This window comes from Schistocerca nitens, chromosome 5, assembly GCF_023898315.1.
Source record: "Schistocerca nitens isolate TAMUIC-IGC-003100 chromosome 5, iqSchNite1.1, whole genome shotgun sequence".
NCBI lineage: Eukaryota > Metazoa > Arthropoda > Insecta > Orthoptera > Acrididae > Schistocerca > Schistocerca nitens.
This window is the reverse complement of record NC_064618.1, coordinates 651,018,418-651,031,204: the sequence shown is the minus strand read 5'-3', so window position 1 is coordinate 651,031,204 and position 12,787 is coordinate 651,018,418.

Sequence of the window (12,787 nt, the reverse complement as noted above, 5' to 3'; positions counted from 1 at the left end):
CAGCTGCCCCCTGGTACTGTGGTAGGCTATATTTCTTAATAGTATGTGATCATGTCTTCAGCCTCTCTCTCGATGTTGAGTTTTCTCATGTAAAAGATCGTTTACACAAATTACCACACAGTATGGATTGTATAACACATAGAACACATTTGAAAGTTATTAATCTTTTTACAACAGCGTTCAATAACAACGATTCCCAAAAAAATTTCTCAGTTATTGTGGCCACTGCATATTCGAGCCCCACGTTCTTGGCGACAGTTTAATGCGATTCTGTCTGTTTTAATTATTCGGGAGTTGACCGTCTGGTTTTAAAGTTTCTTTGCTTTTTGCGTTTAATTTGATTGGGAAATCGTTGAGACTGAACTTAACATACACATGGATGGACATAAGAAATGAAAGGTTGCAATAAATTTTTCAGCTGAGATTATTACTTTACGTATGAAAAATTCTGTTGCAGATTAACAAAAATGAATTTCTTTGAATATTCCAAAATATTATTCAGGTTTTACTTTTATTCAAGAACTAAATCTGTTTGTGCTAGAATGAAAATATTATTGCCCATCGGACTTGGCAAACATTTTCACGTTGCAGTGGATTTTTGTTTAATTGTATGAAAATTATCCACTTTTAAATACACTTTACGATATGTTCAGAATTTATCACTTTTTGAAATGAAAATTTACAAAATCTGCAGCTTGTATCCACCTGTGAATGCACAAGATAAAATCTACTATCTCCTTTTATTCTGCGTCTGGAATGCTATGAAAACAAACACTCTACTATTTTCGTTCACCCCTACCTGTACCGGTACCCTTTTTAGGATGCGGTCGTTATTGCCATCGTATATTTAAATCTGCCGCTGCTGCAGAATGCTCGCTCGCGGCGCAGCTCCGGACTGCCAGCGATATCCAATAAAATGCTCAAATTTCTTAAAGAAAATGGGTAATGTCCGGTGCGAACTTTGCAGTAATTGTGACAAACAGATTTTACAAGATAAATGTATTTTAACAGGAACAATTAAAATCTTTACACACCTTTTACAATACCAGCTACAAATGGCGTCGATCATCGACTTATGACAAATGAAGACTACCTAAGAGCCTAATGCAACGTCACGGGTTCCTCTCCCAACCAGTCCGTGCAGAAGACAAGCGATTCTACAACAAATATTGCCTATTTATGTCTTAACTAATTCTTGTACAGTCTTTTGTCTATTTTGATTACGTATCGTTTCTTCTGTGGCGGTTTTCACATCCTCCGCCACAGATAGTATTTCAAACTCTTTGAATAATCATTTATAATAGCAAAATTCATAATTATCTTTTTCCTCACAAAATTAAGTGTCCTTTTGAAATTCAATTAACAGAAATACATATAAATTATTTGTTACAGTAAGCATTATACATCGAAAAGTTCTTTTAACTTTCACTTTGAATGCCTGCTGCCAGAGTACGTTACACACTCTGCCACTGGAAATGGCGGGAAAAGCCACTCATCCTCTGTTGGGGTGTTGGACAGGGTGGACCTCCCGATGGGACGCTAATACAGCGTGCATAACGCATTGCTTAAGCAATTTGTTTAAGAATGTTGTTTATTTCCAGAATCGCAATATACCTCGAAAATGACATTGATGTTCGAATATTGCGATAGTTTATTTACAGTGTGGGATAATCTTTAAACCATTTCGACGATGTTAAACAATTGTCACCATCTTTTTTGTTGTTCCATTAGCGAAAGGAACCACCTTGTTACGCTGTCACAGATTGAGCTAAACATACACTACTGGCCATTAAAATTGCTACATCACGAAGATAACGTGCTACAGAGGCGAAATTTAACCGACAGGAAGAAGATGCTGTGATATGCAAATGATTAGCTTTTCAGAGCATTCACACAAGGCTGGCGCCGGTGGCGATACCTACAACGTGCTGACATGAGGAAAGTTTCCAACCGATTTCTCATACACAAACAGCAGTTGACCAGCGTTGCCTGCTGAAACATTGTTGTGATGCCTCGTGTAAGGAGGAGAAATGTGTACCATCACGTTTCCGACTTAGATAAAGGTCGAATTGTAGCCTATCGCGATTGCGGTTTATCGTATCGCGACACTGCTCCTCGCGTTGGTCGAGATCCAATGACTGTTAGCAGGATATGCAATCTGTGGGTTCAGGAGGATAATACGGAACGTCGTGCTGGATTCCAACGGACTCGTATCACTAGCAGTCGAGATGACAGGTATCTTATCCGCATGGCTGTAACGGATCGTGCAGCCACGTCTCGATCCCTGAGTCAACAGATGGTGACATTTGCATGACCACAACCATCTGCACGAACAGTTCGACGACGTTTGCAGCAGCATGGGCTATCAGCTCGGAGACCATGGCTGCATTTACCCTTGACGCTGCATCACTGACAGGAGCGCCTGCGACGGTGTACTCAACGACGAACCTGGGTGCACGAATGGCAAAACGTCATTTTTTCGGATGAATCCAGGTTTTGTTTACAGCATCATGATGGTCGCGTTCGTGTTTGGCGACATCGCGGTGAACGCACATTGTAAGAGTGTATTCGTCATCGCTGTACTGGCGTATCACCCGGCGAGATGGTATGGAGTGCCATTGGTTACACGTCTCGGTCACCTCTTGTTCGCATTGACGGCACCTTGAACAGAGGACGCTACATTTCAGATGTGTTACGACCCGTGGCTCTACCCTTCAATTGATACCTGCGAAACCCTACATTTCAGCAGGATAATGCACGACCGCATGTTGCCGGTCCTGCACGGGCCTTTCTGGATACAGAAAATTTTCGACTGCTGCCCTGGCCAGCACATTGTTCAGATCTCTCATCAATTGAAAATATCTGGTCAATGGTGGCCGAGCAACTGGCTCGTCACAATACGCCATTCACTATTCTTGATGAACTGTGGCATCGTGTTGAAGCTTTATGGGCAGCTGTACCTGTACACGCCATCCAAGCTCTCTTTGACTCAATGCCCAGGAGTATCAAGGCCGTTATTACGGCCAGAGGTGGTTGTTCTGGGTACTGATTCCTCAGGATCTATGCACCCAAATTGCGTGAAAATTAAACACATGTCAGTTCTAGTATAATATATTTGTCCAATGAATACCCCTTTATCGTCTGTATTTCTTGGTGTACCAATTTTAATGGCCAGTAGTGTATCTGAATAACTTTTTCACCGTGCTCCATCCACCGAAGTCGCAAAATGAATCGAAATTATCGTTCGGTATCGTTGTCTGGGATGTTCTATTCGGGTACGACCGCCAAATGCAAGTCTTACTTCAGTCGACGCCTCATTGGGCGACTTGCGTCCGATGATCAGGATTGAATGATGATGAAGACAACCAAACACATAGTCCCCGAGCGGAGAAAATCTCCTACCCGACTGGGAACTGGACCTGGGCCCAGTCCATGGGAGGCAAGCACGTTACCACTAAACTAGCAGGCGGACAACGAAGTGGTAGTTGCTGTAACGAGCCATGCTCTGGACTCAAGCAGCGGCCAGGGTGCGAGACTCAGCAACTGCAGGGCTGCACTCAGCCATACCGGTTGTATGGGAAATACCTCAGCCTTCCTTCTCCGTGGCGCACGTTCTTTCTACGTGGCACACTGGTCACGCTACCTGGAGCCGACAGCGGATCAGAATCCACGCTGCCTTCATCCCAAGGACATTTAGCATGCTTTTGTGGGAAAAATCCGAACCACTCATTGTGGCACCCTTCAAGCACTTGTTTTGGAAAATACCTCAGCCTTCCTCCTGGCACAAATTCTTTGTGGCACACTTGCAGTAATACCCCAGCCGTCCATTTGTCGTTGAACCGCTTCAGGAGCTAAATCTGGAGTTTATGCAATGTGCAGAATATTGTCACATACGTGTCTTGAAGATGGCACAAAACTCTTCAAATATTGCTTCAGAAGATATGCTATAGGAAATATTAATTAAACAGTTCATTTCACAGTTCGAATACATATCACAAAACTACTCGAAGTAAACTTGCAGACAAAACACAGAGCTGAACTATTTAAACAATGCTGCGCTTCATACAGTTTATAAAATGTATCTGAGCTCCAACCGCCAGCCGCGGTGGCCGAGCGGTTCTAGGCGCTTCAGTCCGGAACCGCACGACTGCTACGGTCGCAGGTTCGAATCCTGCCTCGGGAATGGATATGTGTGATGTCCTTAGTTTAGTTAGGTTTAACTAGTTCTAAGTTCGAGGGGACTGATGACTTCAGATGTTAAGTCCCATAGTGCTTAGAGCCATTTTAACCACTTTAGAGCAGTTATGTAACTGAAGACTCGATTTATGTGCTAGATGTGGCCGAGAAATGGAGAACTTCGAATACATCTTCGTTCACTGGAGGAGGGCGTTGAAATGGGTTTTCCATTGGTGGACATGATTGATCACAAATGCAGGATGTCCTCTTCTGACAGTTGTACTCACACTTTTGCTGTTAACGATTGCAGGTAGATATCCTTACCCAATCACTCAGCTGCTTAGCTCTGTGTCTCTCGGAATCGTTAGGCCCAAACAGGACAACTCCTTTAAGCAGTTCCCTAAATTCGCCAGATGCACTTTCATCCAACCGACCTGGCCAGTTGTGGGTTCTCTACACTCCAGAAAGGAGAGATTTTGCCGTACCTTATCTAATGGAACTGAAATATTAAGAAGAGAGGCATCTACCTCCCTGACGATGTCCGCTGAAAGACAAACTGGGATTCCCAACGCCGCACACTACCTGGTCGCCAACTCCGGAACGCTACCTGCTGTTGGAAGTTGACGGACATGAAATTCGTATTGTAAGAATTCCTTTTTTTTAATGCAAAATTTCGGGACACACTCTGGAATCGATTGTAAGTAAAAGCCCCTGAAAACAATAACAATGCATGAGAACAATTCCTTGAAAAGGAAAGATAACACAATAATCACAAGAAACAATAAATGATGTGAATGGGTAGACAACTGTAACCCCCGCCCCCAGCACACAGAACATAACCACGCTCTGTTACCACAGCTAGGGTCGGAATAACTTGAAGAAAAAACACATGGAAGATGGACACGCATGTTTCGTAATATATTGTCTCATGGAATACATATCATTGCTTAACAACAGCATTATAATTACAATTTCGAAAACCTTGTTAAAAAAAGAGTAACAATGCTCACAATCATTTTAAAAACTTGAACAAGCTCAGTTCATCAATAACAAACTTTAGCAGTTTATAGCATTAAGAATAGGGCTTGAAACCAGGCGTACATAATTCGCAAGTACAAGAAAGTAATCACACTAAATATGCATGGCTGCAAGTGGGTTCAACAAACAGTTTTCTCAGTAAAATGAAATACGAAGACAGGCACTAAATGCACAAATAATTTCAAAGCGTGGGTAACACGTTACACAAGGGGACAATGCCCAACCAAAATACAGAAAGGGTATCACGTCACACGACTGATTGTTGCTGCAGTAAAGCCGTTAGCGATTTGTAAACCCTAAAAGAATCCCCGAAAATACTGGCAAATTTGTGAAGGCATCCAATTTAAGTGTTACTCCAAACTGATTCACACCAGCAGAAACGTTGACAATGATCCTTAATAGAAATACACTTGCTCAAATACAAGATAAGTTGGGAGAATATGCAATTTAAATGTGAATCCCAACAATTAAACACCAGCAGACGTTAGCGATCAGCTTTAATAAACGTACAATTGGCTAAAATACAAGGTAAGCTGGGAACTACAGCAGAAGGCTATTAAGGCCAACAAGGAACTTGCAAGCAAGTTTCACACTGAGTGGAGTTAATTAATGACTGTGGATCAACGGAGAGATTTAACGGTTTATATTGATAAGCAAAACGCCTTACAACTTAAAGCGCTCCATAAGCAGCAATAAGGGTGCAAGGTTTAAACGAGTAGTTAATGAGCACGTATATCGACGAGCAACTTCGGGCTTGCAGCACACGCTTTAAACCTCATGGGCTTACTGAATTCACTAAATAGGGTAGCCTAATGGTTTCTAATTAATCCGCGACACTCTGACATGGCACACATCTATTTAATTTGAGCCACCACAACACGGATGGTACAGGCAGCACTTTGGCAGCCAACCCATACTTCATGCGACGACGGATGTTCCGCCGCAGCAGAAAGAAAACACGTCTCTGCTCCGGCCCCAGGGAACAAGAACGCATCGTCCGCTGTTAAAGCTACCGTGCCAACACACGTCAGAAGCGAACAGTAGTCCGCGCAAATAAAGCAAAAGACGGGAATGCCTAAGATGTATGAAATCTCCACTTATCGCCAACAAGTTACAAGCTTAACAATCCTTAAACTTACTTCAGAAGACGAAATATCAGCGCCTGCTGATGCAATCATTACGACATACTCATCTACAAAAGGTGCTTTGCCTATGGCACAAATTATGTTACAAATTTAATTTCGTCGATGCAGTTTATAACAGAACACTCGTACTTTTGTATTGAATATGGCCTGAAACGCCTGCCGGGTGGCCGAGCGGTTCTAGGCGCAGGTTCGAATCCTGCCTCGGGCATGAATGTGTGTGATGTCCATAGGTTAGTTAGGTATAAGTAGTCCTAAGTTTTAGGGGACTGATGACCTCAGAATTTAAGTTCTGTTGTGCTCAGAGGCATTTGAACCGTTTTTTGGCCAGAAACGACAAATTACCATCAGTTACACTGGCGTGTTAATATAACAGGTTCAATTTTATACTAAAACAGATGTGGCATTATAATGTCAAGTACCCAAAAAATAAGAAAACAGCACTTAATTCCACTCAGATGAGAAGACGTTGTGACTTCTAGGATTCCAAGATGGGGTTTTATTGCCTCCAATCTGTAATGGTGGTCTTCGAGGTGTCGTAAAATTTAAGGTTGCAGCGTAGACCGGGAACTTGCCGACAGGTTGCACACGATGTCGACTCCTCGTCGTGAAACTCGCCGCTACCAATCCTTCAGCGAGCTGGAAAGGCTTGCCTCCGACCCACTTAACCACTCATGGTTTCTCGAGGCCCGTACCGGTCAGGCAGTGGACCTCCAGCCAACTGACTGTACCAGGACCCACCAAACCAAAAACGCATGTCTCAACCGAAGACCCCAGCTCGAGACATATGACGAGATCAATATCGACAACCCAAGCAGTTGGTGGTGCCAGCGGAGAGCCATGCCGCCAAAATTAATGCCGCCTTGGCTCAGTCTTTTTCTCAGAAGCTGTTGAGTGAGGGCTTCGAAGTCAAAACAGATGTTCCTTTATTTTCACCCTTATTTCCCTCCTCGAAGTCGTGACTGTGCAAGAGAGCGAACTATGGTCGGTTCCCCTTGTTAGTTGTCACGTTCAGTAACCGCTCTGTAAATGTTTTAACCGATTACACAAACTTTCAAAGAAAAATTTAGTTAGAAAGCTCAACCCTTCCAGAGTATATTAATTTTAGATTTTCTTGTCTTTTCAGTTTTTCCAGCTTTTGGATTTATTTGCGTTAAATTAAAAGTATTCGCTGTTAAAAACAGAAGTTTCATTTTACTTTAAGACAAAGTTCAAACTCTAACAAGAAGAGAGATTTTAATTTTATCAGAATATGTTAATTCAGTTACCTTCATGAGGAAGTAAACCTTTTCTCTTTTAACATCATTTCTAAAGTAATACACATAACGGAAATTAAAAATACTGCCAATACGCACTTGTTTTCTTTTTAACTAACAATAAATGTAGCAGAGAAGCTCATAGATAAAGGCATAACTGGAGAGAGTCAATAGATACTCCGCCAGGGGAGAAATTGTCCTCGAAAAGCATAGGTGGCACGTTCGAGTCTCGGAGAGGAAGTCAGTTATCTGCCATGGAACTTTGAATCAGAGTGCGTTCCACTGCACATTGAAAATTCATTATCGTGTTAGGGCTACTAACACTATAGGGTTTTAGAGGCTTTCTTGACCACTTTTTGATGCATTGGCTATCACTTTCTGTCTTGGCGCTTTTGGCAGCCATTTGTTTGCCGATATTCGTGACGTTTCATCAGCTGGCTTTGTCGAGGTTTCAGGTGTCGTTACTGGTGGCTCACTGGAGCCTCTGCGGCCGGAGGTTATATGCACAGAAAGTCTTATAAACCGTACAGCCTTTTAAATTGTACCACTAACATACACTCACGTTCAGAAAAAAAGACACAAAACTTAGAACGACTAGAGATAAGACGTCATATTCACAGGACATGTTCATTAGCGTGTTCTGTAGAAATGATTAGCATTTGAACCATGTCGGTCCACGTGTTCAAGGTCAACATTGATATCGCAGCGCAACATCTCCTCCTGGTAAAATATGCCGGTGGCTTTCGTAGTCAATATAGATTGAAGGTAATGGATTAGTGTGACATGAACAAACGTGCAAAATTCCTCGCAGATGTATGCGCGAACCGTGTCAAATTAGTGGGTTTGAAAGATGGCGCATTATTGGCTTCGGAGGATGTGATGTATCCATCCGAGAAACTGCTGCTCGTCCGGGACGAAATTTTTCGGCAGAGCAATGGGTTTACGCAGAATGGTTCACGAAAGGCCGTAGAACTCGACGAGATGGGTCAGGTCGCACCACCTAGACACGTCCCCCCTGCCCCCCTCCCCCCCCCCCGCCCCCGGACACTTCCTCAAAAGATCGACGTCTCTTGCGAATGACATTGCAGGAACAGTGTAACACACCATACGCTATCTGGGGTGACAGCCTGTGGCCGTTTATTATGGCATGGGTCAAGTGCGCGTCGTCCACCTCTCCCTAAACTTTGACGATTATGGAGAAACATGGTAGACGGCAATGGTGTATGGAACGAATGGCAACGAATAATGTTTTAGAATCAATCCAGGTTCAGTTGGATTGAAAATTATCACCGCATTTTGTTTCGCCGCAGACAGGGGGAACGGCATCACATGGACTGCATTTGCAGAACACATACAGCGCCAACTCAAAGCCTTATGGTTTGGGGTGTTATTTGGTACAACCACAAATAACAGCTGGTGTGTGTCCACGCTACTGCTACCAATGTGACCTACGTGAATAACATCCTGCGACCCATAGCCATGTACTTTCTGCACAACTCCCCAGACGCCACTTTTCAGTAAGACAATACACGACCACATGTTGCTGCACGAACACGTGCCTTCTTGGTGTCACAGGACGTCAGCCGTTTTCCCTGGCCCACCAGGTCACCAGACTTGTCACCAGTCGAATATGTGTGGCGTATGGCGAAATGACGGTGCAGCGCTGTGACCCAATGTCAGCCACCACAGATGAACTTTGGAACCATACGAACGCAACATGAATAGCTATACCACATGACGTCATTCGCACTTTGTACGCGCCAGTGTCATCACGTATGGAACAAGCTATTACTGCCTTTGGAGGCCCCTGTGCCTACTAGGCAACTGAAGACATGCTGAACCGAGGTGACTAAAACGCTGTTACTTCTGCAGAACATACTAATGTACATGTCCTGTGAGTATGAAAGTCCTATCTGTAGTCGTTCATTGTGTTCTGTTATGCTGTTTCTGAGCATGAGTGTATATAACAAAGTGTCTGCATCTTGGACATAATGTGTTCCAGCTTCTTTTCAGCTGTTATACATGACCAGCACGCCGTTGATAATTTTGGCATGCAGTGGCACATGTTTATTTTGTCCTCTAAGAAAGTATATATACGGTCGTGAAGCTAAGGATGTGTACTCTTGCAGATACGCAAAATCTATTTACACTTGAAGGGCTTATCTCAGTAGTGTTACAAGTCCATTAAATCCACTTTTCTGCCTATAATGCTTCTGAAATTAATGATCCAAACAAACAGAAAGAAAGGTTCAACTCCAGCAAGAAGCCATATGCTTGATTATTTTTGGTATCTCAACTGCAGATTTTTCAGAGCTCAAAATGAACAAAAATGGACTTGAACGACTATTGAAATAAGCTCTTCAGTTTAAACTCTACCGTATACAAGTATACCTATTCAGTGATAATATAGCACAGGAACATTTAAAATCGCAGTTTTTAAAAATAAAAACAGTGCAAGGTCGCATGTAAGTTGTTAAAATTTAAAACGTATTAACCACATGGCCGGTTTCGATAGTCGTACGATCATCCTCAGATATTTAACACTACACGATGACGGCTGGAGAGAGTGTGGCGAGGAACAGCCCCCTATGGAGCGCTAGTATACACTGCCTTATCCATAATGGATAAAAGTTTCAGTTCACTGTATATATTAACAACTGATTAATAGTTGATCTAGCAGTTGTACCGATATATGTGTTGCCTGCTATAGCTTTACCTAGAGCTAATCCTGTGATCATGCCTTGCCTGTCTCCGCATGCCACGTATAGGATGCAGCCACAAGAAGTTGTAGTTTTAAGGCAGTTGCAGTTTATTTACTACCAAGCTGCTGACAAATAGCTTCGCGCAACATTGACAGCAACATTAGTCAGACAGGGACAGCTCCACTATTGGGATACTCATATGGCGCGGCTGCATCAGTACAAAATGCTGATAGTGGCTTCTCGAAAACTCAAATCTGGCATGTGAATCAATACATATTTCGGTATTCGGAATTAGTGGCCACTAAACCCAGTTCATAACTAGAAGCCAGAATTGAGGAAGAAAAAATGAGTGAACGGACAAGTCAGGAACTCCCAAGAAAATCAACACTTGCCAGTGGAAATTTTGCACTCCTGTATCCTTCAACCTCCACAAAGCAAATCTGTCGTAGGTTAGTCTCTGTACGCACACAAGATTTCTCCCGTATCCCCAACGCTACGAAGATGAATAGGAAGCAGAGCAACATCATCTGCTTTTGAGATCACAGGTAGTCCTTAAAAGGCACTTCTCTTGACAAAGAATCTGAGAGAGACGAAAGTAGGCCTAACAAAACTAAAACTGGCAAAAGAAAACTTGGCAATACGTCTTCAATTTCGTTCTACAAGACCTGTGAAGTTGACAAGGTGGAAGAACTGAGTACGTTGCTCATTTGGTGTGTATGGTTCCACAGCCGTGTGTGACAGCAAGTGCGAAGAAAGAAGTATTTTATTGTGACTGCAAACCTGAATCGAGCCGATTGCTACTGATTCTAGATGTACCTTTGGCATATTCTTCCTTCCTTAGTCTTCTGCGATAGATCTTCTACCAATCTTTGTCACTGATTCTCTTTTCTCTGCCTCTGTTTCCTTCTACTCTTGCATACCCACTTCCAAGTCGATTTATAAATAAAGTCTTCCTCTTAGAGTATGACAGAGAGTAGTAAAAGTAATGCAGCAATAACCTTCTGCAGTGTTCCGTGTTGAACTGAGTTTTTCTTTATAAGCAATGACGCTTTTAGCCTTTGTCTCCGTCCGAATTCCCTCTCCTTCCGACGCTTTTGGTTTAAATGGCTCTGAGGACTATGAGACTTAACGTCTGAGGTCAGCAGTCCCCTAGAACTTGGAACTACTTAAACCTAACTAACCTAAGGACATCACACATATCCATGCCCGAGGCAGGATTCGAACCTGCGACCATAGCCGTCGTGAGGTTCCAGACTGTAGCGCCTAGAACCACTCGGCCGCAACGGCCAGCTCCGACGCTTTTCTTAAAATTTAATGACACTCCCCCGAATTAAGCCGCACTCGCCACCAAAACTCTGCGGGTTTCCAAGAAGAGACAAGTGAACTTTTCCTTACTTATCTCTATTTTTTGCTCGTAAAAATTTAATGCATAGGGTGCACACTACGGAACCGAACTTCAAGAAGTGGAACGAGAAGTTATAAAAATTACATTAATATCCAAACGCAAATAATGACGTCAAATAACGCAACATACATAAGATCACCTGATGGCTCAATAAAGTTTAAAGAAAGGAAGATGATAGGTACAGTTTTACACTGCTTCCTAAAAGAAATTTTATTCGTGAAACACTGTCACCAGCATACCGAGGAGTGGCCAGTCTTTGTTGCATCACACTACAATTTACTAAGTCCGTGGTACAACGTAGATGACCTGCTTATACACTGCACCATTCTATACCTCTCCACCTATCCCGCCATGTCTTTTAAACTGCAGAAAATAAATTTTCGACATTTTCGGTATATGTGCCCGAGAGAATGAGCCACCGATTATTAGTATTACACTTAAAGAGAAATACTGAAAGTGCAACAAATTATAAGACTTTTACCCTTCCTATCTCGTCAAAATCAAAGAGTTTTTCTCTGGTCATTACTGCTATTGCTCTACCCTTGTTACTTACACGCTTCTTGACGTAACTATAGTCACATTTATGATTACATATGAAGTATATAAAGTTCGGTGGCAGGAGGAACAAGACTTCTGGTCAGGTGACTTCAGGGTTATAAACACAAAATCAAATACAGGTAATGCAGGAGTAGGTTTAATAATGAATAGGAAAATAGGAATGCGGGTAACCTACTACAAACAGCATAACTTTAGTATTTCAACCATGCAGTCAGTAATACTGTTAGTGCCATTATTTATTGTGCTTAATATTAATTAATAACTGTTGTCTACTGTAACCTCCCCGGAGAATTTTGAAAATGATATATATTATTAGTTTAATTTCGCCGGAAAATTTTGAAAAAGGGGGGACATTAGTGTAATTTCACCGGAGAATTTTGAAAAAAGGACAATAATATAATGTTAATGTAATTTCTTTGGAGAATTTTGAAAAGACAATAATTAAATGTTAATGGGAGTAGAACCAAGTGTAATCTTCCCGCAAAAATGAAAGAAACTATTTTAAATGTG